The sequence below is a fragment of the Microtus ochrogaster genome, chromosome 7, assembly GCF_000317375.1.
Source record: "Microtus ochrogaster isolate Prairie Vole_2 chromosome 7, MicOch1.0, whole genome shotgun sequence".
Lineage (NCBI taxonomy): Eukaryota > Metazoa > Chordata > Mammalia > Rodentia > Cricetidae > Microtus > Microtus ochrogaster.
This window is the reverse complement of record NC_022014.1, coordinates 67,316,803-67,344,554: the sequence shown is the minus strand read 5'-3', so window position 1 is coordinate 67,344,554 and position 27,752 is coordinate 67,316,803.

Below are 27,752 nucleotides of genomic sequence, written 5' to 3'. Positions count from 1 at the left end.
AACAAAATACTGCAACCAGTCTTTATGCCGTGGGTTGCACTGTAAAGAAACCCACAGGGCAAGGAACGGATAGAGTCCTGCAGCCCACCTTTAGTAAGGAATCAAAGACTTCTACCCAACAGTCAATGAACAACCCAACTTTCCTATGGTCATATGGGTGACTTTGAATGAAGATATTCCTTCAACTGCACATTCAGCTAAGACTTCAGCACTGACTAACACTGGAGGGATGCACACCCTCCCATCAACCTTCTGCTAGGATGATTAACTGATTAAAATTTCAGTGACTGTGAAGAGGTTGGAACATCACAGGTCCAGTGCCTAATTGCTGTTTATCTTGGGCCATCTTTAATCTCCTTCACAGCCATTTCTTGCCAGTCTCTCTGTCTGACTTAACATCCTTGTGAGTGATAGGTAAGTAATTTAGGAAAGTATTAACTTTGCACGCCAGTAGCTTCCACCAACCGAAAGGCCAAGAGTGTTGTCAGACAGCATCTGAGGCCTAGAGCAGAGATTTGATTTAGACTTGCCTATTTGATTTCTCTACCAGTGTACTTGGAAGGTACCTTGATGTCTGACGCTCTTCGCTGTCACTACAAAACTTCATCACACTGCTGCTACACTGGAATGTGGAGTTTGAGGTAACATAAATCTGTTCTTGTGAGCCACGGCCACTCATGTTAGACTCCAGAATAAACAATATCTTATCACCTTTAAGGTGAGAATTATCTTTTAGAACTAACAATATAAAGACAAACCAAAATAAATAATAAATTTATTTATATTTTATTATTTATAAATAATTAAAATGTTCCAATTTCCAAATATGAAGAAAACATTGAGATTTCATGTTAAAAGGCTAAAAAAGAACCATAATTATTATTGAAAATTATGCCCAGGAATATGAAACCTCTTTAAACCCCTGAAAGTTTTTCCTCTGGAAAGTTTACCTAACAAAGTCTCAAAATTCCTTTTTAAAAGTATCTGAAAAGTTAAGAAAAACTGTTTACTAACATGTTGTCAGATCTAACTCCAATGATGAACAGACTAATAGCAACAGGCATTCAATACCCCAAGACAGGAATAAATATTTGATGCATCCCTTCCTTACAGATGAATAATCCTGCGGGTAGGAAACAAATTATCATTCCAGCAATTGAAGCTTTTGCAGCCAAATGGAAAACATCCTAAAGCTGAGTCTACAAATAGAAAAGCCTCAGACATGTCCATAGAGTGACCAATTCACCTTTAAAATGTTTAGTCAAAAAGAGGAAATTTTTATTAAATCTTATCAGTCTAGAAAGAACTAGGAAAATCTCTTAATCAAACATTCTGTATCTGCCGTAACTCTTTAACAAAACTTCAAAAATTAAGAAGACATAAGTATATAATGCTGAAATTTGAGTGTGATTTAAAATGTACTGCTGTTAGTGTTACAGCCATGGACAGAACAACACACGATAGCAAATGCACCAATGTGATGTGGGATGTCCTTCTGTGTGCTACGAATATGTGTTGCCTTTATTGGTTGCTAAATAGCATTGATTTATCCAATGGTCAGGCAAAATATACCAAATGGGAAATCCAAACAGAGACACAGAGAGAATTAAAATAGAGTCAGAGAGGCACCATGTAGCCACCAAAGGAATAAGATACCAGAGCATTACCAATAAGCCACAGCCATGTGGTGATACACAAATTTAAAAAATGGGTTAATTTAACTGAGATAGCTAGTCAGTAATATGACTTAACCATTGGCTAAACAATTATATCTAATATTAGTTTCTGAGTGAATATTTCATAAATGGCTATGGGGACTGACGGGTGAGAGAGAATCCAGTCCAGTGGAACCAGGTGAGACCAATGGCTGACAAACATGCACAGCACAGCGGTTACAGCAGTGATTAAAGAAAGACTTGTCTGAATATGGAGACAGACACTGTCATTGTACCATCGTGGATATGGTCCCTGTACTGTAGGAGCGTGGGGGCTTGATAAAAGTAGTACTTTGTCTACTTTCTTCAAACATCATAGACTCTCATAATCCAAGATTAGGTTTTTACATTGACTGCATGTTGATCAGATTTTAGACAGGTTGAGTTAAATAAATATTGATAAATTAATTTGAACTGTTTCTCTTTATATTTAAAATATGATTCTCAGATAATCAAGATGATAATCAAAGCTCATCTATCTCATTCTGTTGTGGTACACAATAGCCAATCAATAGCTATGCACTTTGTTAACTGATGAGTAAAAATTTCTCTCAAATGCACTAATGTGGATTAGTTGGCATCAGAGAAAATTCTAGTACAATTTTAAAGAAACTTTCAAGCTAATTTAAAGGAACTCTAAAAAGCAGGTAAGGACATATGAACTGCCAAACGCACAACATATAAGAATTTTTTTTCTGCTAAACACCAAAAACACTAATATTAGTTACTCCTTTGGTTCATGTAGAGTGGAACAGCCAGTAAAGAAATCAGATTAAAGCAAAACAGCTAAAATACAGCCATTGCATTTATTCACACAAAGATCTAGCAGTATGTGACAACTTTGACATTTAAAAATCAATGTTAAAATGTAGGCAGTTAGAGAAATGTGGCTCTGATAATTATCTACTCTATTGGAAAAAGATTTTGAGTTATATCGCTGCATATTAAAGAGCTGAATTCTAGATTGATTAACTAATTAGTATTAACTGAAGGGTCATTAAAATCCCAGGAAAAATATTCCGAAGAAAAGTTTGGATTATTTACGTCTTCATCATTATTCATTGGTCATTGATCATGTAGGAGATAAAAAGATAGCCAGAGAATGTGGTAAATGATACCCCCACATTGCCTGCCTGATCTCCATATCTACATGGGAAATACACCAGAGAGACTATACCCCAAGGTGAATGAAGTTTAGGGCAGGGTAGGGGGAGAAAGGGATGGATCGAGGGAGTGGGAGAAGGCAAAATATGTCTGAGGGAAGAACAAACACCAAAGAAAACCCCTTCATTCAGAAAATCCAATTAATACAGGACTCTATCACTGAGCAGATTTGCAGTACAACCAAACAATAATCCTGGGGTCCATGTAGCACAGAACCACAGGAAATTCCAACTCTCTCATCTCTCACCCTCAGCAATGAGAGAAATCATTTTGAAGTCAATCTGTTAGTCAGTGACTGGGTCTCCTTAGAGGCCCCATAGTTCCCAGGCTGCCCAATCCATGAACACAGGACAAATGCCCAGGGAATACACCCTGAGTCGGCAGAAACTCTCAAAATGGAGGCAACAGAGTGGTGGGGGATCAGAACTGCGAGAGTCCTACATAGTGACTGTGTGCTTCTGCTCTGAGCCATAGACTGGAGAAGGACTTGCTTCCCCATCATGGTACAAAGAGAATAACTATCTGCCAGAACTTCTTGAGGATGAATGCAGGGAGAAAGTGGCAAGTGGAAGAAACGATGGCGAGTAAATTCGCAAGGGAGTAAAGCTTCAAAGGCCTATGCCTCAAGTCCAGAAACCCAAGGTACCAGGGTTTTAAGCCTGCTTGTAGAGAGGTTTTTCCATCATCTCCACCTAGTACCTGGAGACAGTAAATCCACATAGAATGAAAGCAACTACCCACACCACTGCAAAGCACATCCTCTGGTTGCTGAGCAAGCAACAAAGATGAGTGTAGAATTTCAAATATCACCAATGCACATGGAGATTTCTCTGTCCTGCCCTGTCCGGAAGCTGCTTCTAAATAATCACTCAGAGGCCTAATATTAATTACAAACGGCTTGTTAGTAACTAGCTCTTACTTACATTTAAATTAAGCCATATCTATTAATTTATGTATTGCCCTGTGCCCATGGCTTTTACTGGTCTGCTGGCATCTTGTTTCTTGGGGGACTGGCTTGCATCTCGCTTGACTGTGCCCTTCTTTCTCCCTGTATTCAGTTTGACTTTCCGGCTAGCTATTTTCTGCCTTGCTTTAGGCCAAAGCAGTTTTTATTATCAACAGACAAGAGGAACAGATATTCCCAGCCTACAGAAGGGTTGTCCCGCAGCAACCAAGGATCTCTTCTCACCACAAAGTGTCAACACAAAGCACGAAGAAATGAAAACAGCATTTGTGCCCTATTTAATGACACCCCAGAAAATGGAAAAATGGCCCTCATTTTTTTCTTTTCTCTGATTTTTATGTTGTACTTTACAGCAATTTTTTAAATATTTTAATTAACATTTTATAACATCCTTTATTTCATTTCTCTTTTTGAACTTTTTTGTCTTTACTCTTGTTTTTGGTTATATGCCTTTTTGTTTGTTTGTTTGATTTTGTTTTTCAAGAAAGGGTTTTGCTGTAGCTTTGGAACCTGCCTTGGAACCAGTTCTTATAGACCAGGCAGGCCTCAAACTCACAGAGATCCACCTGCCTTCTGGGATTAAAGGCATGCGCTACTACCACCCAGTTGGTTGGTTATATGCCTTTTAAGAGTCGATTTAATCCAAACTGTTTATATCAGACTGAGAAGTTTAAATATGTACAGTTGTTTTATTCTCTGGTTCTTTTCTTTTATTTCTATGCAGCTCTTGTTTAATATCTAATTTTAATGGATATATTTACAATATCCTGTTCCTTTTTTCTTTCTTCTCTCTTTAGTCATTGTGACACAAAATGGCTTGTGGTTTGCTCTCTACCTGTCTTTGTCTTCCTTATGAGTGTGGGGACTTCAAATGTGAATTACCACTCAGATTTTAGTACATTAATATTTTTAAATATTTTATCATTACTATATTATTATTGTTGTGTGTTTGTCTGAGTTCATTTGTATTATGTGTATGCAGGGAGCCCCTGGAAATCAAAGAATGGTATCATATCCCTTGGAATTGTAATTACAATGTTGGCTACGAGCAGGCTGATTTGGGTGCATGGAATTAACCCAGGTCCTCTACAAGAGCAGTAAGCACTCTTAATCACTAAGCCCTGTCTCCAGCATATTGATATTTAATTTTAACCTTATTTCTCTTTCTTCTCCCTGTTGTAGAATAATCCTCTTATACTCTGTAAAGATTTGTCACTCAAATTGATTTAATAAAAGACTGATTGACCAGTAGCCAGGCAGGAGGTATAGGTCAGGTGAACAAACGAAGAATTCTGGGAAGAGGAAGGACAAAATGAGAGAGTCACCAGAAAACACGAAGAAGCAAAATGAGATGTTGTACTGAGAAAAAGTACCAAGTCACATGGCACTACATGGATTAATAGAAATGAGCTAATTTAAATCTAAGAGCTAGTTAGTGATAAGCCTAAACTATAGGACAAACATTTTGGAATTAATATTAAGTGCCAAAGTGATTATTTAGAAGTGGCCACAGAACAGAGAAACCTTCACTTACACCTCCCCTTTCACCAACTTTCAACTTTATTTTTGTCATTTGTTCAGTTATATTTTTCAGTTTTCCCTTGAATATAATTCTTTACTTTCATGGTTCAATTTACTGCTCACATTTATTTTCTACTTTTTTTTTTGTTACTCTACCTGTGACAGGTTCTGTTTTATCACCTTTTAGTATGTACTATCCTATGCTTGATTCTTTACCCCCCTAACATTGCTAGAGTTAAGGACATGACTTCTTTGATTTCCTATTGCTATATTTTCATAGCGGGATCATCCAGTTCTTGTGGTAGCTTTTGCAGTTAGCTTTCCACTCTTAAAGCTCTGTTTGGGCTCATTTCTTGAATATGTGACTGAGGACTTAGCTGCTGATGGAAGCAGAAAGGCTTCAGTCAAGAATGAAAGATAGAAGGAAAAGAGACATACGACTCAATCACATTTCAAATATAGGAAATAAGAAGTCTCAAGATTTTGATGACTGATAGGCGGTGACAATGAAGAAGGGGCACAGTGCAACACAGTTGTGGTGGAATTCTCACCAAATAATATGCCAATGAGGCTAAACTATAAGAATGTGGGGACTGAGCTTTCTGGGGGTTGATTATTATCTTAATTAATCCTAGTTAAATATCTAGGGAAGTTTGCTGTTCACCCAGTGTCTGGAATGAATGGAATTCAGTTGGAGCTGAAATTTCTCATTAGCCAAAATGAGGAACTAAATTCCTGGAGAAGTCAGACTGTACTGATTTCAATCAATGATGGGTGGAAGTGGTACAAGCCTGAAGTCTCCAGCTGGGGCTTTCTCTTCCTCAATTATATATGGGCTTCATTAAACTTTAATGCCTAGGTCCTGTGTTTCATCTCCATTAGCAGAGTTGAGGGCTTCAGATGGTCTTAGGAATCTAAAGAAGGAAGACTAGATATTTTCCCCCTTGCCTAGTAGTTAAAATTTGGCTCAATGGCCTCAATGAATCAGTCCATGTTCACTTCGCATCTTGGAGGAGTGAAGCAAATACTTAAGGTCAAATGGAGCTTATCCAAGGTCACCGGAGTATGGCAATGAGTGTTCATGGTTGTCAACTTTGACAGAGAGCAAAAATTCCCAGATGTAACAGTTCAAGAAGTGTTTTCCTAAGCAAAACCTTGGCACATGCCTGTGGTTGCACTCTCTTGGCTACTATTGAAACTTCATTCAATTTCCAGTGTGAGCACTCCCTACAAATTAGTCCCATAATCCAATTTCTGCTTAAATTAAAAAAAAAAAGCTTCTGATATTTGCAGCTAGTAATATACTACTAGCCGTGGCTTTGAACCAAACCTAGCAGGCTTCGAAGTTAGGGAGCTTTTAATACAGTGACTAACTTATTGTTTTTCCCCAATGAAAGACTTTTCCTCTGTTTCAGATAAGGTGTTGCTCTGTAGCCTAGCCAGACCTAGAAATCACTGCATGGGACAGACTAGCCTCAAACTCATAGTGATTATTCTGCATCCTCCTCCTGAGTGTTATGATTACAGGTGTACACCGCCACTTAGGACTTGTGCCTTTTTCTTTTTAAAAATCTGGAAGCTTTCCCATGAGAATATTCCTGAGCAGGGTTCACTGATACTCTGGTGTTTTCTCCTCCAAACCTTGATCATCACACCATTGCTACTGCGCAACTATTTCCTACACTAGTAATTCTTCCATAGAATTACACCTAGAAAAAAAAACATCCTTTGGGGAAAATTTCCTATGTTACGAGTGTTTGCTAAGTCTCGCTAGCAAACAAGCATTCTAGGGCTCACACCTGAAAGACCGGCTTAACGGCTCCTTCATCACTCCTTGTTACTGCTTGAGCTGACTGTGTACTTTACATGCGTTTTGTTTGTTCACCTGGACCCCAGCTATGGGAAGGTGTTTGCAAGGTTGGCAGGCTCATGTACTTGAACACTTGGATGCCAACTAGAGGTGTTACTTTAGGAAGTGAGGGACATTTAGCAGGTAACAGATGTGGACCACTGAGCACCAGGCCTTGAAGGAAATATCCACTTTTGGCTTGGGCCTTCTCAACCTGTAACCTGCCAAGATGTGAGAAGCTACCCTAGAAGTTCCCTGAAATCATGAGTGGAAACAAATCCCTCCTCCCTCAAGTGATTTCTGTTAGGGCTTTTGTTGCAGAAGCAAGAAAAGAAAAGAACTCATTTTCTTCCCTTTAATCTGATAGATAGTTCTCTTATTACACGGTCTTGGTTGCTGCTGTTTCTCTTTTGAGATTATAATCAGTAGGTCTGAACCATAAATAAAGTCAGATGTAGGAAAGAGAACACAATGGCTTTTTTGGTCACTCATCATTAAAAAAATGTCTAGCTTCTAGCAATATCCACATAAACAGAGTATGGCAATGAAAATAAAAACATAAATTTTCCTTTTAACATGTTTTATAGAAAAAAAGCAGGACCTTGAAATTTTGGGTTCACGTCTCCTCCCCTCTTGCAAATTTGCATTGTGGATTCAGTGGGGTGGTCGAGAGTGCTTGTCATTGTGCCCTGTCAGACTGGCTCCGTCCACTGTGGGTGGTAGGATCTACCTCACTACTAGAAAGTGACTGCATTGAGATTCTGAGACTGGAAGGAGAGTGATTATATCCCAGAGGCCTTTTAGGTTAAACTTCCCCTTTATTGTTGTCCAACCTCTTCTTCTTCCCCACCTCCTTCCTCTTGGCCATCTCATCTACCTCATTGTCAGCCTCCGCCCATCATTTTCTTCATTGGTTTTTTCACTGTCAGGCTTCTCTTCCAGTCTTTCTTCCTTATGTCCCTTTAGTCAGGACCTTCGTAGCAATTCTGGAACTGTTGTTTTCCTCTCTGTCTGCATACTAGGGCATAGCTATGATTGTATGCAGAGGATGAAAGAAAAAGGTAGAATGTGAGGCTACAGCTGGGATAATTTCGGGGGTCCTAGTGAAGAAGGAGTCAGGCAGTAAAGACTACTACAGTGAACAGGAGGTTGGACCCAGGATAATAGTCTTCTTAATGCTGTTCCCTTAAGTAAAAGAAATTTTAGCTGCTGTTCTTATTGCCTTTTCTACTACATGTTGGGGAGATATAAAGTGAGAAGAAGAATTGAAATATCCTCAGCATAAAATAGAATATTCCAAAATAAGTAAATTACTTAGGCTAATATTTTGATTCACATGTGACATTTCTGACTTCAAATTAAAACATCAAATTATTCCCTAAGTTAGAACCTTGAGCTCTTTCAATTGGCTGGAACAATCTGTTATTCTAAATTAAATTTCTAAAGGAGTATGTCTTTGGATATTATATACTTCATAGCTGACAGGGACACTATCTAATTAGCTATTTATATGCAAAGCAGAAGAAGGGATAATTAGAGACATGGATTATGCAAAGGCATTCACACTGACAGAGGGCAAAAGGAATTGCGAACATATTGAATCAAATTTGTATATACATTTCTACAGTTTATCATATTTCATTTGCATTGTATTACATTTATGCATCATTTAACATGTTATAAATGAAGCAATATCCTATTCTGCTGATTGATAAACTAAATATAAATCTTATGCACTACTAGACTACAAATATAGCAGCCTTTCGTGAATGGAAAGGAAAATTTTCCTTTCTTAGCCCTAGATTTTAGTGGGGTTTTTTTTCCCTAAAGAGAAAAGGGAAATGGCATATTTATATTTCATGTCACTAATCAAATTCTCAAGGTACTTCCCGTAAACAAAACCCTCGTTCACAGGACTTGTTCTAGCTATCTGTCCTTGCTTAACAGATCACACCTAGTATTGTGAAATAACAAAACAAATGTTTTATTATGCCTACAATTTTTTGTTGTTGTTAGTTCAGAAATTTGAGACAGGCAAGTGAAGAGGAGCATCTCTGTGGCACACTGGCCAAGAACTTTAAATAGCAAGCGGTTCACTGGACAACTTGTCTGGGACCACACAACAACTAGGGCTTCATGTCTACCCTCCAGCATGTTTGTCTGGTGTTTTTACTTGCTGCATGTGCTGCTTGTGGAATGTATGTGATGGCTCTGTCACTCACGTGTCTCATATATAAGCTAGGGTGTGGCCACAGGTAGGGGCTGCTTGGAATCTCTTTTCTCCATGGAGTTTCACTTACAGATAGATTGGGTTTCTTCATGGTTTTGTAATTTTTTTTTGAAATAATAATCTTACATTGTAGTTGACATCTGAGATCTTATATCCCCCAGATGGAATCTATCTGTGAGAAGAATGAGACCAACACAGGAACAATTTCACTATATTTTACTTGTGAGAATATGACCATATTCAAAGTAAGAAGACATAGATATCACTCATCTCCCAGTGGGAGGAGGGACAAAGAATATGTGGTCATTTTTAGTGTCCTAAATAACATGTTATAGGGACCTATAGTAAGAGGACTCATCCCTATAGTATGCCCTTCCTGCTTTTTGCATTTAAATGGACATATAGACTATAGACTCTTCTTATCTGAATACTTTTAATTGAAATTAACCAGAAGATCATAATTAGCTTTCTTTGTCAGGGAAGGTTTTACAAATGATAAATGAAGAAAGGGGATATTATTTTAGCTCACCCTTATAACTTCCAGATGAAATGGTAAAAAGTAAAATGGTGACTATTGAGCCCATATAAAATAATTACCAGTTGAGCACTGTTGGCTCACATCTTTAATCCCAGCACTTAGGAGGCAGAGGCAGGTGGATCTCTAAATTCAAGGCCAACCTGGTATACAGAGTGAGTTCTAGGTCAGCCCGGGCTACACAGGAAAACCATGTCTCAGAAAAGAAAAGTCTATTTTTAAAATATTTCACAGAAATATATTGTTAAACACTTATTTTTTTAATAAAAATAATCATTCAAATAGACATCATCAGTGTCCCTTGCACTGAAGTGTAGTTTTGTTACAAGGACTAGGTTCTGGTCAGAAGGAAGGATGCAGAAGGTGACATCTTTCAGAAACTATTATTAAGAGTAATTTAAAAGGGGCTAGAAAGATGGCTCAGTATTTAGGAGCATGACATGTGCTATTCTGACCTGTGTTGGATTTCCAGCACGCATTTTGGATAACTCATGACTGCCGATAACTACAGCTCCAGATGAGCTATTCCCACCTTCTATCCTCCATGGGTATTTGCATGCTTGTGTACACACCCATATGTAAATACACACATATTCACATATTAAAACATAGAGATAAATATTTAACTAGAAAAGCATCTAAAGTGCTCTTTCCACCATTTTGCTACAAGTATCCCTCTCTCCTATTAACTGAAATAAGAAAACCATAGCCTTAAACATGAGTCAAACACTAACCAACTCAACCCCCATGCGTTTGAGAATGTAGTTGAGCCACCATTACATATTATTCCTGGACTGTATGCTACTCAGCATTTCATCACTGTGACAAAATCTCAGAATTGAAAACTCTAAGAAGAAGGAGAAATGATGGGATTGATTGGATTGTGTTTTCAGTTCATGGTTAGCTGTTTATACCTCATGTGAGACCCAACATCCTGACAGACAGTGCAAAGCAGAACAACACTGCTTACCCTGTGGTGACTGAGACAATCAGAAATAAAACATACCCTTCAAAAGCGTGTCCCTTACTTCTTGTTGTCTCTTCCAACATCGTTTCTCAGTTTCCACCAACTCACAGGAGCCCCACCAACTGCATATCAACTCTTTAGTCCTTGAGTTTTGGAAGATATTTGAGATCTAAACTATAACACACTCCATAACTCTAAATGATAACAGGGATGAGAAATAAACTCTCAGCTTTACTTCACATAGAAATAATTTAGACTTTTCTGAAAACATGTTTACAATTTCGTCTAATCTATCAATATTACTTTCATTAAAAAGAAATTCATGTTCTACCTTCTACTTTACTTCCCTTCTGTTTCCTCAGTCTTCACACTTCTTCTTCTCTTTGCTTTTTAAATTACTATATTTTTAACATCAATGTCTTGATAATGAGTTCTTTGATGGAGGGCAATGGCTGATTAGATTAAATAGTTTCATCACAGGGAATAGTCATCTAGCTTCTCTTCCTGTGCATCCTTGCAGGGAGACAAATACCAGCCTTTGAGCACACCACTGGGGAGGTTAAGCACTAATATTTTGGCATTTTTGAGAAAAACTGGACTATAAGATGTTATTACTATCAGGAAATCCCTTGAGTTCTTAGTGCAATGAAAATGGAACTTCAGACAACCAGTCACCATTAATAAAGTCATCACTGAACTCTCAGCACTGCACGTAGGAATTTACACTCCAGTCTAGATTTGAATAATAATTAGTATTTTTTTATTTCCTTGGTATTTTTAGGTAAAGGTATAAAATAAATGGAAGCTGTCAAACGGGATGTTGAGAAAACCTGAAAATATCCATGTCCAGTTTTGGTGCTGTGGCTTAGGCACCAAAGCAAGTGTTGGGGTGGAGGAAGCCTTATGTTTTCTTCATATTAACACAGGCCACCAAATCCTTCAATCTTGGCTTCCACTGCTCCCAAGGTGAAATTATTTCATACAATTCCATTTCAACAGTCGCCAGCATAAAGGAACTGCCTGCACTCCTAAGCCAACTGGCTAACCATTGACATGCTGATTAAGCATTACTGACTAACTGTACAATTGGTCATTGTAATTGTTGGTGCACAGATGGGCGACGTTCATTTAACTCTTCAGTAACCCAGGATCTGAAGGGAACTTGCTATTGTAATTGTAATTGAGAAACAATGCTGTGCTGGGAAAACATTCATTGACTTACCTGTTTTGCAATGAGGACATTATTTTGGGTAAACCTGTAAAATCCCCATTTCTATTTCTGGTAGTTGTCACACATGTGGTTTACTCAGCACAGTAGAAAACTATGTCACTTGTAATTGAGAAGAATGGAGATAAAATCAGTCTTCAGAATGTTTTCCTAGTTATTGTGTTTTAACACTTTTATAGTTACTTTAAATATTGTTTTCTTTTTGGTTTCGAAAGGATCTACTGCATAGTATGTGAATGCGCAAAGCACTTTACACAACATAAGATGTGGTACATTTACACAATGCAGTACTACACAGCAGAAAAATATAATGACATCTTGAATTTTGCAGGAAAATAGATGGAGCTAAAAAACATTATTTTGAGTGAGGTAACCCAGACACAGTAAGACAATTATCACATTTACTCACTCATAGTTGGTTTTTAAACATAAAGCAAAGAGAACCAGACTACAAACCACAATCCCAGAGAATTTAGATGCAATGAAGACACTAAGGGAGATTTACATAGATCTAATCTACATGGGAAGTAGAAAGTAGAAATTGGGAGCATGGGGACCTTGGGGGAGGATTGAAGGGGAAGAGGAAAGTCAGGGAGGGGAGCAGAGAAAAATGTAGAGCTCAATAAAAATCAATAAAAAAGATTTTAAAAAAGATATTCTCCATACCAGATGAAGCTATATGTATTATTTATATAATCTTCCAGCTCTCAGGTTCTACTCAAATTTATCTTGAATAAAAACTTAAAGGATGGGTAGCTTACTCTATCTTTTCCATCTTACAGATTTCATTGATGGTTTAAAACTCATCTCAGTTGACTAGAGTTTAAGGTGAATGAATTACTCTTATGCACACACCAGATACTATACTAATGGCTAACTAGGTTTTCTTTAAGGAACACAAAAGTTCAAGGAACTGAATACGAGAGGGGTGTAAGGACACTACTGTCAGCCTGGGTTTTGGAGACAGATGGCTTAGTTTCAGTTCTTTCCCATGGCACTAACTGTTGGTGCCATATAGACCAAGTAGTTACACTCCACATTTTAAATGAGAACAATAATAATCCTAGCACTTAACTATCTTCAGCTGAATTCTATCATCCCCATCCAGTATATTGACATACATAATTTGTGTTTAAAAAAAAAAGCAAATAAAACACTATTACACCACATGTTCTTACTCAGAAAATACAGTTTTCATAAAAATAAAGTTAAAATAAGGTCCCTGAAGAGCCTTTTTATCTCCATGACTGATTTTATAAAAAGAAAGTGGGGTACACCTTCAAATGCATGCACACAGAAGAAAGATAGTGTAAAGACGTGCAAGGCAAACAGTGTGGAAAGACGGAGGTGAACACTAGGCTGATGTAAGATGAGGAAAACCAAGACTGAGATCCAGATAGGAGTCGGGACAGGGGCAGAAAATGCTACCTAGTTTCTCAGAGAAAACAAAGACTTGTGAACTATCAGACTTCAAATTCCAGACACCAAAATTATGAACCTGTTCCCTTTCTTGTCTTAAGCCACAGAGTCTATAGTAATTGGTTGGGATGTCTATATAAAAACCCATACACTACTTTTATATATATGTATGGGTTAGAAATGTTTATATGTGTCTGCAGTTCTAACAACAGCAACTGGTACACAGTCACTACCATGCTTTCTGTTAAGGTTTCAGTAGGAAAGAGAATAACGTATCTTGGATATATACAGGAAAGACTTTAGCCTAAGAATGGGTAGTTAAACCATTGGGTGACTATAATCTCATGACATTCCCAAGAGGAGTCTAGGTGTGTTTGCTTCTAAGACATGCAGCCAAGTTGAATCCTGGAAGAGCTTCGCTCTCATCTGCGATGATCAGTTTTTATGACTGTTGGCAAGAATTAGCCTTTAATCATTTGGACCTTTCTAAAAGTCTGCCTGACTTCCTCCAGGGTAAAGTAAAAGAAATCAGGAGAGACTGTCCCAAATGCAGGCCCCTGTCTTTATGCCCCACTCATGGAAATATCATCGCATTACTTCCTTGTAATCTGTTTATTAGAAATGATTCAATAGCATAGTTGACATCTAACAGGTCATGGTTACAGGAGAATATGCACTGCAGAGGCAGATGGATCATGTGGGCCCCCTAAGGGGTTATCCACTCTGCACGGGACGAAGAAGAAAGGGACTTTCCACTTGGTTTTCTGCTAGTCTTCATATAAGGGACACTCTTCAACTATTCAAAAATGAACACAAGCCAGGCAGTGGTAGCGCACGCCTTTAATATCAGCACTCGGGAGGCAGAGGCAGGCTGATCTCTGTGAGTTCGAGGCCAGCCTGGTCTTCAAGAGCTAGTCCCAGGACAGGAACCAAAAAGCTACGGGAAACCCTGTCTCGAAAAATCCAAAAAAAAAAAAAAGAACACAAAAGTAAGGTAAGATTTATTTCTTCTATCAGCAAATTTTTTTGTTGGAGGAGAGGATATTATAGCTCATTCATGTAAAAATAAGCCAATTTCCTCTATCTATATTTTAAAAATTAAAACAGGCACTATTATTTGGGCAACTTTAACTACACATGCAGTAGCATTACAGAAAATGAATCTATGTCTGTTTGCAATAAATTTTATGTTAGGATGTTCACTTAATAAAATATTAAAGTAATATTAGTATAATTGAGTTTTCAAATTTTCTGTTAATTTTACAAGTATTACATAAATACTCCAGTTATGCTTTTTAATATAGTATGCAAATAAAATTTAATTTGCCTTCAAACACTGCTACCAATTCTAGATGCCATCAACAAAACTAAACACTTCTATGAGTTCAATATATATGCCTAAAGCACATTTTCAATGCATTTTTAAACATATGTATACATACTGTCTTAGTTAGGGTTACTAATGCTGTGATCAACACCATAACCAAAGCAACTTAGGGAGGAAAGACTTTATTTAAATGTCCATAAATCACAGTTCATCACCAAAGGAAGTCAGGATAGGAACCCAAACAGGGTAGGAACTTAAAAGCAGGAGTCAGTGCAGAGGCCATGGAGGAACGCCGCTTACTGGGTGCTTCTCATGGCTTGCTCAACCTGCTTTCTTATTGCACCCAAACACGCATAATCGCTAAGAAAATATCCTACAGGCTTTCCTACAGCCCAGATTTTATGAAGGTATTTTCTTTTCTTTTCTTTTTTTTTTTTTTTTTTTTTTTTTTTTCTCACAGAGATCCGCCTGTCTCTGCCTCCCGAGTGCTGGGATTAAAGGCGTGCGCCACCACCGCCCGGCGAAGGTATTTTCTTAATTGAGGTTTCCTCCTCTCAAGTGACTTTGACTTGTGACAAGTTAACATAAAACTATAGACTCAGATTTTTGGACCACCACAAGGAGCACTAAAGAAGGTATTCTGGATTCATTCAAGGCCATTGGCATCACTCTTATTTTACACAGAAGTTCATGCACATTACTCTTCGGTTTGGCTGTTCTTTTTTGACTTTGTTTGGTCTGACTATTAATGTGACAATATCCTACCTCCTGATCGCATAGTGTCTTGCGTCAGAAAGAGTAACAAGAATTAAATAATTTCATATATCAACATACCCCTGCTCATTGTCTGATGTGTTTCATTCGATTGACTCAATAAATCTATATAATCTTTATACTTACATTACCTCTTTCTTTTTTTATATAAAATCCCAAATAATAAATGGGTAGTTGAAGAAATTTGGGGATCAAGATATGTCAAACCTGGAATCTATTACAGAGAATAAATTTGTCATATCCTCATTATCCCTTCAATGATAATAAAAGCTATGACTACAATCAAGAAATCTATTCCAGTACAAACTTCAAAATCATTTGCCTTCTCTTAGCTATCCAAGTTTGAACTCCAGGCTCTGAATGTATTTCATAGACTTGGAAGTTGAATTTTTCTTTTTTGTGTGTGGCTGTAAGTGGTGTAATTGAATGTATGCATGTTTCTATGTCTGGGGCACGTGTGTGTGTGTGTGTGTGTGTGTGTGTGTGTGTGTGTGTGTGTGTGTTGTGGGGGTGCTTAAGACCTTATCTGATGATGCATGCGGAGGCCTGAAATTGATATCTAGTGTCTTCCTTGATTGTTCTCGATTTCACTTAATGAGGTAGGGTCACTTGAGGATCCTAGAGCTTGGCAATTTCAGCTAGTACAGTGAGCCAGCTTGCTCTGGAGACTTCCTGCATCTGACTCCTACAAGCTGCATACAAGCCGCCACCAAACATACCAGGCTTTTGTGTGAGTTCAGGGAAATTGCACTCCAGTTGCCATGCTTATGCACCAAGTGCCTTGTTTACAGAGCCATCTCCTAAGTCCCAAGTTACGTTATTTTCAAGTAAAGGTTTGGTTTGCTTTTATCTATCATAAAGAGTAATGGGAAAATGAAGAAGAGGAGGAATAAGAGGAAAATGTAGACTAGGAAGAGGTGGGGGAAAAGAAAGGAAGGGAGGGAGGAAAAAAGCATAATGCAGCCGTTTTGAGAGAAAAGACTGCCTCTGCGTTGCTGTAACACAAAGGTGTGATTCAATTCTGTTGGCAGAATTGAAGGTTCACATTCAGGGAATGTGTATCCTCTAGGATTAAGAAAAAATACATATGATGGAAGAGAGTATTCTCTCACTCAGACTTCCTCTGTAGCTGCAGAGAGAGGCAGCAGCCAACAGACCAGGTGGGAAAGTCTGCATTTGCTGGCATGTTGATCCCTCCCAATAAAGAGGTTAGTCTCTGGGGAAGATGTAGAGGGTTAAAAGATTTGCTCTCAATCCCCCTCACCTAATCCCTTTTTCCCTTTATTCAAATCCACCTTTGTAATTGAAATTGTGGCCCTAAAATGCTCTTGAGCATATTTCCCAAAGCCTTTTTACAGTGTGCAGATGCCCTCCTGACCTGCTCTGTGCTCTAGACCTCTGGAGTCTGAGCCTGCAGGAAGGAAGGGGTTGAAGTAAGAGCTGAGTCTTAAATAAGCATGACTTTTGTACATGTCTAGAGCAACTCCAATTGTCTCAGTTGAATGCACAAAAAATAAGAGATTTGAGCTTAATGGTAGCATTAGTAGTCTTCAACTAAATTCCTGACTGTGGATTAATGTTAAGCTATAAGATTGAAAATAATAGCTTTGGTGGAATAAAATCTACCCCAGGATGATTGAGGTATTTTAATCCTATTACTACTGGAATCTCACACAGGCTTCCCCTCAGTTGTCCAGTCCTTATGGTCTCCACTGGGAAAAAAAAAAAAGACAGTGCAGTACAGGAGACAGACAAGAGGTTATTAGTTATTACAGAGTCAAGTGGAAGCACTCTCCAATGGCAAAAAAATTGTCTGATTTATAGTTTAGGAAGGTTTTATATTATTTCCTAAGTCTTTAGAATGGGCTGCTTTTCCAAGAGGCACTTTCCCATTCAGGTGACAGACTGGAACATTTAAGCGGACTCTTGTAGGCCAAAGCAACATAAATAAAGCACCCTGCCAGATATCAATCTTATCAGCTTTAGGACTTCTAGAATCTAGCTTAGATGGCCACTAATTAATAACCTTCCAGGCACCTTAGAATGCCATGTCTCCTCCCAGGGCCACAAGCACATTAGGATGCCACATCTTTTCCTAGGGCCACAGGTACCTTAGGATGCCATGTTTCCTCCCAGGGCCACAGACATCTTAGGATTCCACATCTTTTCCCAGGGCCACAGCACCTTAAAATGCCATGTCTCCTCCCAGGGTCAGAAACAGGACTCAGGCTCCATTTTCCTGACAGTTTTTTCCATTGGCTTTACAGCCTTTTGACTATGAGGAAGGGGATAAACCTTCTAACAACTATATAGCTGGTTAATAGTTTTCACATACATGTCCATACTGGTATTACTCTGTTTAGCCATTCTACTACTTCTTCGTCATCCACCTGATGATTTACAAATATAATTTATGATAAATAATAAATTGAATGAAAGCAGAAGACAGTTATTTACATTCCTACATCTCATTTTACTCAGTAAGATTTTTGACTTTTGCCTGAGATTTCAGTATCTTATATTTAACGTGCTGAACCGAGTACTATAATATTGAACTCAGCCCACTCAACACCCATTTAGAAAGACCAGGTGAGTGTTATTAGAATAAAAATAAATTGGTATTACTTGAACACTTCTTTGGTCAGGACCAGTTCTATTGTTTGTCGCCAAGAAGTGAAAATGTTTATAAACAAATTTTCCCCAGTGTTTCTAAATTCAACAGACCTTCACCATCAACAGAGCTAATGCTTCCACCTAGGTTGTGGTCTTCACATGTGGCATGTTCTGTTATACTGTGTATGTCTCATTCATGTCCATGCCTAGAACCTGGAAGATAATAGAGCCTAAAATCATAATATGATTCTGTTTTGTGTTAATTTCATTGGATAAATAAAGAGACTGCCTTGGCCCTTTAATAGGACATAAAATTAGGTAGGCGGAGTAAACAGAACAGAATGCTGGGAGAAAGAAGCTGAGTCAAGAAGTCGCCGTGATTCTCCTACCGGACACAGACGCAGGTTAAGATCTTCCCTGGTAAGACACTTCGTGGTGTTACAGGGATATTAGAAATGGGTTAGATCGATATGTAAGAGCTAACCAATAAGAGGCTGGAACTAATGGGCCAGGCAGTGTTTAAAAGAATACAGTTTCTGTGTAATTATTTCGGGGCATAAGCTAGCCATGTGGGCGGCTGGGTGCTGGGGACACAGCCCCGCTGCTCCTATTTCAACAATAATATCTCAGAAATTATGCCTCAAACATCCTCCTCTCCAACCACACTTACCTATCGAGTCAATTTACTTACTCAATAACCCCATCAAGATAGTTGTTTGTGGTTAAATAGATGGGTCAGAAGGGAAGAATGCTAGCTGTCCCTACAAATGACCTATAGTCAGTTCTAGCAACCACGTGATGCCTCACAACCATCTGTATTGCCAGTTCCAGGGGATCCTATGCCTTCTTCTGGTTTCTGTGGGCACATGTATATGCTGCACATACATGCAGGGAAAACATCGAAATCCATTAAACTAAAATAAATAAATGTCTAAAATAGTTGCTCAGCATACTTTATAGGTAATTGAGTTGATGTCTCTGTTCCTTATCTGGCTCAGTGGGTCTACACTGCAGGGAGGTCGGGACATTGCCCTCTAGGGAAGATAACAATTATCAGATGACATATGTGCTAATGATCACTTCACATGTAATGTTATTGTTGAGTACATAACAATAGGACTGTGCATATCCCACCCAGCATACCTCCCATAGCAAACAATTGACAAACAGCAGAATCAAGTGTCTGTTTTCATTTTCTTCATCTACCATTTTAGGTTCAAAAATTTATCACAAAGCATTCTTCTGTGTATATTATCTCTATTACCACTTGTTGGGAATTTTCCAATTGAGTGTTCACTCTTTCAACCACTATAAATACTTATTAATTTAACGTAGGAGATTTATTTAGATTATAAAAGCAAAGTTACCTCTGTACTGACATTGCGGTGCTCCAGAAAGGATATAGGGAAAGATGTCTTGGATGGACTGCATGATTTAATAAAAGTGTTGATTGAGTCAGACAAACAAAGGTTTAGAAACTGAAAAGTTTCTGCACCCCAATGTGCCCCTCCACTGAGACCATAATCTGAATCAGATCAAATCAAACTGAATTAGAAAAAGCCCAGGTTTAAGAAATACAAACGCTCCCAGATGGCTTTCCAGAGAGGAGCCAGGAAGGAAGACTGGAAAACCATGTTTGTTCTCTAGGAGGCAATTTAAGTACCCTGTGGGAGTGGTCTTTAGTATTTCTGGGGAGGGATCATTGTTTGGTGGATTTTCTCAGGGGTGGAATCTGAACTGAAGTTATACCCAGGGGAGGGGGCTTGGGATGGAACTTCCACCCAAACATTCCAGACTCTTTGGATGTATAGATGCCAGGGGCTGGGGTGAAGCCTTCACTCAAACAGAAAACTGGTCTCCACTTAATTTAGGCTACACACACACACACACACACACACACACACACACACACACACACCTCTTACCTACAAGTAGAACATACACACACCCCACTCTGAACAATGTAGCAATTTTTAGCAACCTAGGACTCCCACCTGCATCAAACCACCTGCATACTTCACTCAAAATAATGGTGGTAGTCTTTCCTCTCTTAATGACCATCATACTTAGGGTTTATTCAGTCTGGGAACTTCAGGCAATGAGCCTATCCAGTCTGAACTACTTTTGAGTACATATAGGATTAGGAAAAACTGTGTTCCTAAAGGAGCTTGAGGGGCAAATCTTCTATGCCTATGCTTAAAATCAGATGTATTATGAGGAGCAACATGCACAGGAGAAATTATTATGTAATATTTAGCAATTAAAATGGAAAACTAACTGAACTATGCTCCTTAATAATGAATGAAAAAATAAAATAAAGGGAGGAGGACGTGACTACATTTAAAGTATGAAATTTTTATTGTAGATATAAGAGAAAAAGCAGGCAGAGAGAAGAATTTAGGCTGAACATGGTTGACAGACTAAACTAGGCCATGAAACGGGGGAAGGCAAAGGAGAGCAAAAGAGGAGTCATGAACCAAGAGAGGCTGAGGTCCAGGCCAAAAGATCAGTGTACCTAAAATGGCCAAGTTATATAAAGATCAGTCTGTGGGGGAGGGAAGCAGAAGTCCAGTCCCTTGGAGGGAGAGGTTTAAGGTAGGGGTGAGGTGAGAAGTGCTGGGAAAGAGGCAAAAGTACTGAGCGTGACTTTTACCAGGTTTCTTTGAGACCTAACAAATAACACGCCTTAGATTGCATCAAAAGAACCTTCAGACAAGAACCTGGACTCTTAAGTATCTTCATTCATTAACCATTCCTATCTCTCACCTGGTAAAAGATGAGAATGGTCCACAGGACCTTTGGATTGCTAGATCCTGATGTATTTTAAGCAAGTTGCTGATTTTGGTCAGTAAGGTATTAGTTGTTTTATAGTTGATCTTCTAGGAGCAAATGTGTTTTGGACAAGGAGATAAGTTTCTTTTCATTTTGGTTTGTCTTGGCCTGGTCCTAAGACAAGACAGAAATAAAGGAAGAATTATGGAGATAAGGGAAGAAAAAGAAACGGGATCCCTGAATCAGATTTTTGGCTTTTCATCAACTGAGAGATAAGAATTTCAGTATAATTAACAATACTAACTGTGAAGGTCACCAGTTTAGAGCCAGCATCCTTCTATGGCAACAGCAATGAACTAGGCTTAACCTCTGAATGGCTATGACCTTGAGTAGCCTTTTCCTGAAGTCGTACGTGGAATCTCAAACAAAAAGTGTTCACTTTGTGTACAGGAAAGATAGTCTACTTTCAGCCTTGTGACCTCATCGTTCGTAATTTTCTCAGGTGACTCTCAGGAACCACTCTATGATAGCATTCAGATTCCTCATCAATCCTTTCAAGATACTAACTTCAAACTTACTAAAATAGTAGATGTGACTATTGTAAACCAGGGAAGAGTGATTCATCTTTGGGAAGGCCACACACACACACATTTTCCTTTCTGGATATCTCTCTTTTCATTACCCCTCTTGTTTAAAATCTACTTTATAATGTTTTAAGTAAACCCAAATGTTGATTCATATATTAGCTCTTATTGAAATTCTTTTCTGCATGGAAATGATGATTCTTGGGTTTGCTTGAGTTGAGACTCTAAAGATTAATGAGATGACTCAGGCTGCTAAGAGTACATTTTTGAGTTGTGTTGCTGTTCCCTGGCCAATGACAGTCTCAGTGTGGTTTATGACAGAAATAAGAAAGTGTTTCTTATTCTAGAATGGATTAACATAGAAACAGGAAAGTACACTGATTTCCACTCTTTGTTCAGGAAATCAAATAAATCAAAGAAGTCAAACTGCTGGATTTCTTCAGATTCTAAGTAAACAGCCCAGAAGGACAAAGCATATGAACCTAGACAGCTAGGAATCACTATGCTTTTGCATCGTACTATGTCTCCCCATTAAGTTTCGTCTCCCCTGTTCACTGAATTCATTTCTTCCACAATAATTTAGAAACCTCTTGTAGCCAGTGAATTCCTCCTGGATTTCCCTGAGAAAAATATAACCTACCTGGTAAAAACTGCTCGTAATTCCTTCTCTTGTTACTCCAGACCCTGTCACTCTTTTCTGCTGACTGTCTAGGGCTGGAGCTTCTTGATTTTGACTTCACATGTTCAAGTATGGTGTTGGCTTTTTCTGGAAATCTAAATTCTCCTAGTTTTATATCTAACTTAACCATCCTGATCTCAACTTGAAGGCCATTTGCACAAAAAAAAAAAAAAAAAAAAAACCCTTCTCCCATCTCCTTCTCTATCCTAGTACCTCATTGTTAGATCCAAATCCAGGCACCCAAAGTGGTAGTGCTGGTGACAATACCTTACACAGAAGGACTATGAGCTGGTTAAAAGGATTGTGATTGGGTAAACAGAAGCTTAAATTCAATATTACTCAGGAATCTCTTAGGATGGGTTTCTACTTACTAGGACCCTTTCTTATCTGCTCCATCCATCAACTACATCAGGCAAGAGCATCTAGTTACAGATTAATCTTAAAAGTCTGCATCAGTTCACAGGCCCCATCTTGCCGACCATATAAAATCCACTTGTTTTTCTGCCAAGTTGCTGCCCTCTGCTCTTGGAGGCAGACAGACAGTTTATTCCCTTAATAATCTTCCCTTTCTACCCACAGAGTGGTCTGGTTTGGTGGTTTCACCATATCTTCGCTTATACTCATCTCTCTTGTATTCTTCTGTAATATCCTGTGTTATAAGGTTTATAGTGTAATGAGCATGTTTTATAAAAAGAATTTTGCTATTGTGTGTCTTGTATGAGGATCTGTATCTTCTATGTTTGACAAAGTAGACTAACATCTATAATATAAAATATAGAACTAATTCAATAAATGTTTGCTCAATTAATAATTCAATGTGTTAGAAATTAACTTTTTGTTAGAGGCTGGAAATCTGCCTTACAAAAACCTAGAAATTAATAGAACTGAGAACTCAAAATATATCTTTTCCCAAAACAAGAATGTAGCATGAATAATAAAAACCCAAAGAAAGATATTGGGATTCAACCTGAAGATCAGAAAAGCAAAGCAGGCAAGCAACTAGAGAGCTCTTACCTCTAAGAAATCCTTAGTCTGAAAGAGAAGAGTTCCTACCTTATCCTGTTTATATTCCTCTCAAGATTAAAGGTGTGTACCACCACCACCTGGATCTGTTTCTGCAGTGATCTTGTGTAGCTCAAGGTGGCCTTGAACTCACAAAAATTCACTGCCTCTGTCTCCCAAATCCTGGGATTAAAGTTGTGTAACAGCACTGCCTGTCCTCTAGGGTCTTAGTTTTAACATTCTGGTCTTCAGTCAAGCTTTATTTATAAAACATAAATAAAATATCACAATACAAAAATTCTCCTTTACATTGCATAAGTTGATAGTATTTTTTGGGGGACACATTTAGCTTGAAATCTGGGGATGGGGTGAGTCTGCACTTTTACTGTCCTGAATGCATTTTGAACACACACATCAAAGCTTTCATCTTATATTAAAAGTTTTATCTTTTTAGTTATCAAGTGTCTTAGCTTTGAATGATGTGAACCTTTAAAGGTCATCACTGCTTTTTGATCTAGGAGAATACAGTTGCTAGATGTAACAAGCTTGAGCTAGGCCCTTAGATCTTCCTTCAAGAAAGAGCTCGTCATTCAGTTGCAGCAAATGGAGTTAGTTGGCGGTCTTTAGCTATTGGCATATGTGGGAACTACCTGAATATAGCTCACTCACTTCCTAGGAAGTCCTCAGCCAGCAGGCCAGCATTTGAAGCTGAAACTCTTCTGCACCCAGTCTTACCCTCCTCTTTCCTTTCATTTTTATAGATTGCGAGTCGACTTTATAATCCTGTGAGGTTTGTCCAGATCAATAAATTGTTTCCACTTCTAAAGACATTCCAGTGTTTGTTCCAAGAGAACTCAAATGCCAGGCTAGTATAGGGCCCCTTTTCTATGCCATTTGAGCAAGTTATCTCGGTCCAATGTGCTGGTGTTTTTGAAAAGTATGTGCATAAATAGTGTGAGACAAGGATGTTTTTCAATTGGTAATTCTTTTTAAATCTTTGTGTGCATTGAATGTGTGTGTGTGTGTGTGTGTGTGTGTGTGTGTGTGTGTGTGCATATAGGCTTACAAGTGCATGTGCGTGAGTACAGGTACCTGCAGATCATTACATGAATGTGACAGTCAGAGCATAACCTTACTTGTCAGTTCTTGCTGCCAACATTGTTTGAAACAGGTTTCTTGTTTGCTACTACGTACGGCAATAAACTTTCACGTATTCATCAGTTTCCATGTCCAATCCCAATGCAGTAATACCAAGAAAATATGGGGTCGCCTTTGGATCCTTAGTTTTATTAATAAATTAACTAAAAAATGGATTCAGAAGAATACTTAGAGACAATTTTAGAATTGTAGAGAAACACAACAGAGAGAGTAAAAACCTTAGCAACTGTTAGGGGGTAGGGTTAGATGGAAAACAGAAAGAGGAAAAGTCGTGCCTTTTAATTTACAGCCTCAAAGAACCAATATATTCACCAATGGAGTCTGGCAAGCAGCTGCATGGAGGAAGAGTAGAGAGTGGAAGAAAATAGAGGAAGCTCACAGTATCAAGGAAAGCTTTAGCCAATATCTAAAATAAAAAGAAATATTATACAAAGGAGTTGCATTTTGATTTTTGTTCATTTGTTTTCATTTTAACACAGGAAAGCAAGACAGTTTGGCATGCTAGGAGTTCTATAAAAAGGCTGCATCTTGGAAGGAGCTTTTGGGAAGAATAGTAGAACCTTATCCTGACAAAGGGATAATTATTCTTCCCATTTCATTAGCTTGTTATCTTCAAGTGAATCAACTTTCCCGAGGAGTGGTTCCCTGGCCAAGGGATTGACACGGCCCAGCTGATTTAACTCTTAAGAAAGGAGACAATACTGTGTTATGTCTTAATCTTTGGAGCAGTTTTGTAATGTCATATGGCCTGAGCTAGAGGTGCATCCCATTCTTTTGACCTGGAAGACGTAGCTTTGGATGGCCCTGAACAAAGCTTGTATGTCTTCACCTTTTAAAATATTATATATGCTAAGGGGGCAATGGTAATGTTTTCTTTTTTTAGGGCTACCAAAGAAATGGGAAGTAGGGTGCAAAGTGGACCATGAAAGGACTCTTCTCAAATAGCCTTGTAGCCTATTAATATCTGGAACATTCTCCCTTTAAGAGTTGATGTTCTAAAATCATTTAGGAGATGCACTAAAATTGGAACATAAAAGGGTTTAGGATCTCTACTCCTGTTGGCTCTTAGACCTTGGAAGGTGACATCAAGGGAACTCAGACAGATGTAGTTAGACTGCAATAAGTCCGTCAGAGTGTAGATCAACTGTAAGCAAGAGGAGATAAAATTAAGACTGCAGTTGTGTGCATGGGGCCTAAAAATGAATAGACTATTACAATTATAATAGACACAACTAGATATAACCCGTTTTCACCATGAAAATCCAGTGACCTAATTGAAAACTCTTTACCAAAAGGAATAGCAGTATCTGAATTGGAGTTCTGTTCACACTCAAACAAGTACAGCTTCCAGGAGGAGCACTTCTTTTCGTAGAAGAGAAAAAACAAGAAACACACGCTTCTCCATGTATTACTGCTCTCAGAACAGAAAGAAGGACATTTATAGCAATTGGCCAAGGACAAGAATTAAAACCACTTGCTTTGGGTGTCCTTTCTCTAAAACTACTTCATCTTCCGTCTCTCGTCTTCATCACTATGAGAGCTGGTCTTACAGACAGGTGCTACCACATCTAGCTATATGCTGGCTCTGCGCAGCAAGGACTTTACCCACAGAACTGTATTCCTAGCCCTGAAATACATTTTGAAGACTCAATATATACAGAACACATCATACATGTTAGTCTGGTGCGTATTTACAGTATCTTATGAGATGGGTATTCTCATTCTAAAAGGAGGTAATGTGAACCTAAACTAATTATATATACTACTTAGTTTCCCCCAGGAAGCCAGAGTCAGAGTTATGAATGACACATCACCCTATCTAACCCTGAATATTGGATTCTGGCTGTTATACACATGATTTCCGATAATCAGGTAAGATGTTATTTACTGTGAATGATATAAGAATTTCAAGTGCTCTTTGCCTCTTCAGCATTTCTCAGGTTTCTTATTGGTTCCAGAAGGTATCAGTCTGTAAAATATGAATTAAATGTTCTTGGTTGTGAAGAGGGCTTGCAAAAGAAAGCCCTGTTAAACAGAATGTCCATTGCCTCATAATTCTTATGGTGAGAATTGTGCTATACTATATCCCAGATTTTAAATTGACTGTCAAATGAAATTTAACTGAGGGGACTTGAAACTCAAAGTCTCTCACAGATTATAGGGCTAAGCCTGACAGCTGCCTTAGGGATCTGTCTGATTAGTGGAGCAGATGATAAATAACTAGGGCACCCTGGCTGATGCCAACCCACCCGTTCAGCATTTAGAGGTTGCTTTGTTTATCTTTATATGTTAATACTAAAGAAAATCTACTACTACTAGTAGTGGGAAGAGCTCAGCCTCCAGGGTGTTCTCTATATCACCTCTCTGCCTTTCCAAGTTCTGTTTTAAAGGTAAGTTCCAAATATACTTGTAAGAAGAAGATGTATTCATTCCACTGTCTGATCTCTATAAATCTCTCCTATTCTGAATTGGAATAATCATCATTTAATAATGTAAGATCTTATTTCTTCATTCTTTCATCTGTCACATTTATTGAACACTTAAAATAAAAAAAAATAGCCACTATATGAAATCAACAAGTAAACAAAGATTGAAGCCATTAAAATTTGAAACTAGTAGAGGGTCAGGTAGTCAAATAAGTTAGAAATAAAGTAAGAGAGCTTGGATTAAAATTATAGCCAACCAAGCTATTTTTCTGCTGATATTTATTTACCAGAACAACAACAAAGAATAGACAAATGGAAAAAAGCAAAACAACAACAAAAAAGCACAACAAAATACATCAGGCATCAAATGAAATAAGACATGTGATTTGGGGCACTGTAAATTTCTATATTCTTTTAGTTGTTGGTAATAGCTTTGTTAAATTATTGATGAGAGAAAGTCAATGACTTTATCTGAGATAGAAGAAAGTGTTCTTTACAAACAGATGATGATTTCTATAAATATTTAAGCTAGTAAGGGGTAGAAAGATTTTAGCTATGGAAAAGGGAAAGTTGGAAGACAATGACTGAGAGACAAGGACACACAAATGCTAGAGTCCTGAAAATACTCGGAGTGTCTAAGAAGCGAGTGTCCTGATTTGTTGCAGAAGTGGTCATATAAAGGATCAAAGTCTGAAAAGAGCAATTGGCCCTCTTAGACAGTGCCTTGATGGTCTTGCTAAGGAACGTGGGCATTTGGGGAGGATGTCCTTGGAGTGTCCTATGTTTTGTTGTCTGTTTTCACCTCTCCTGTTGCAGGGGTGTCTG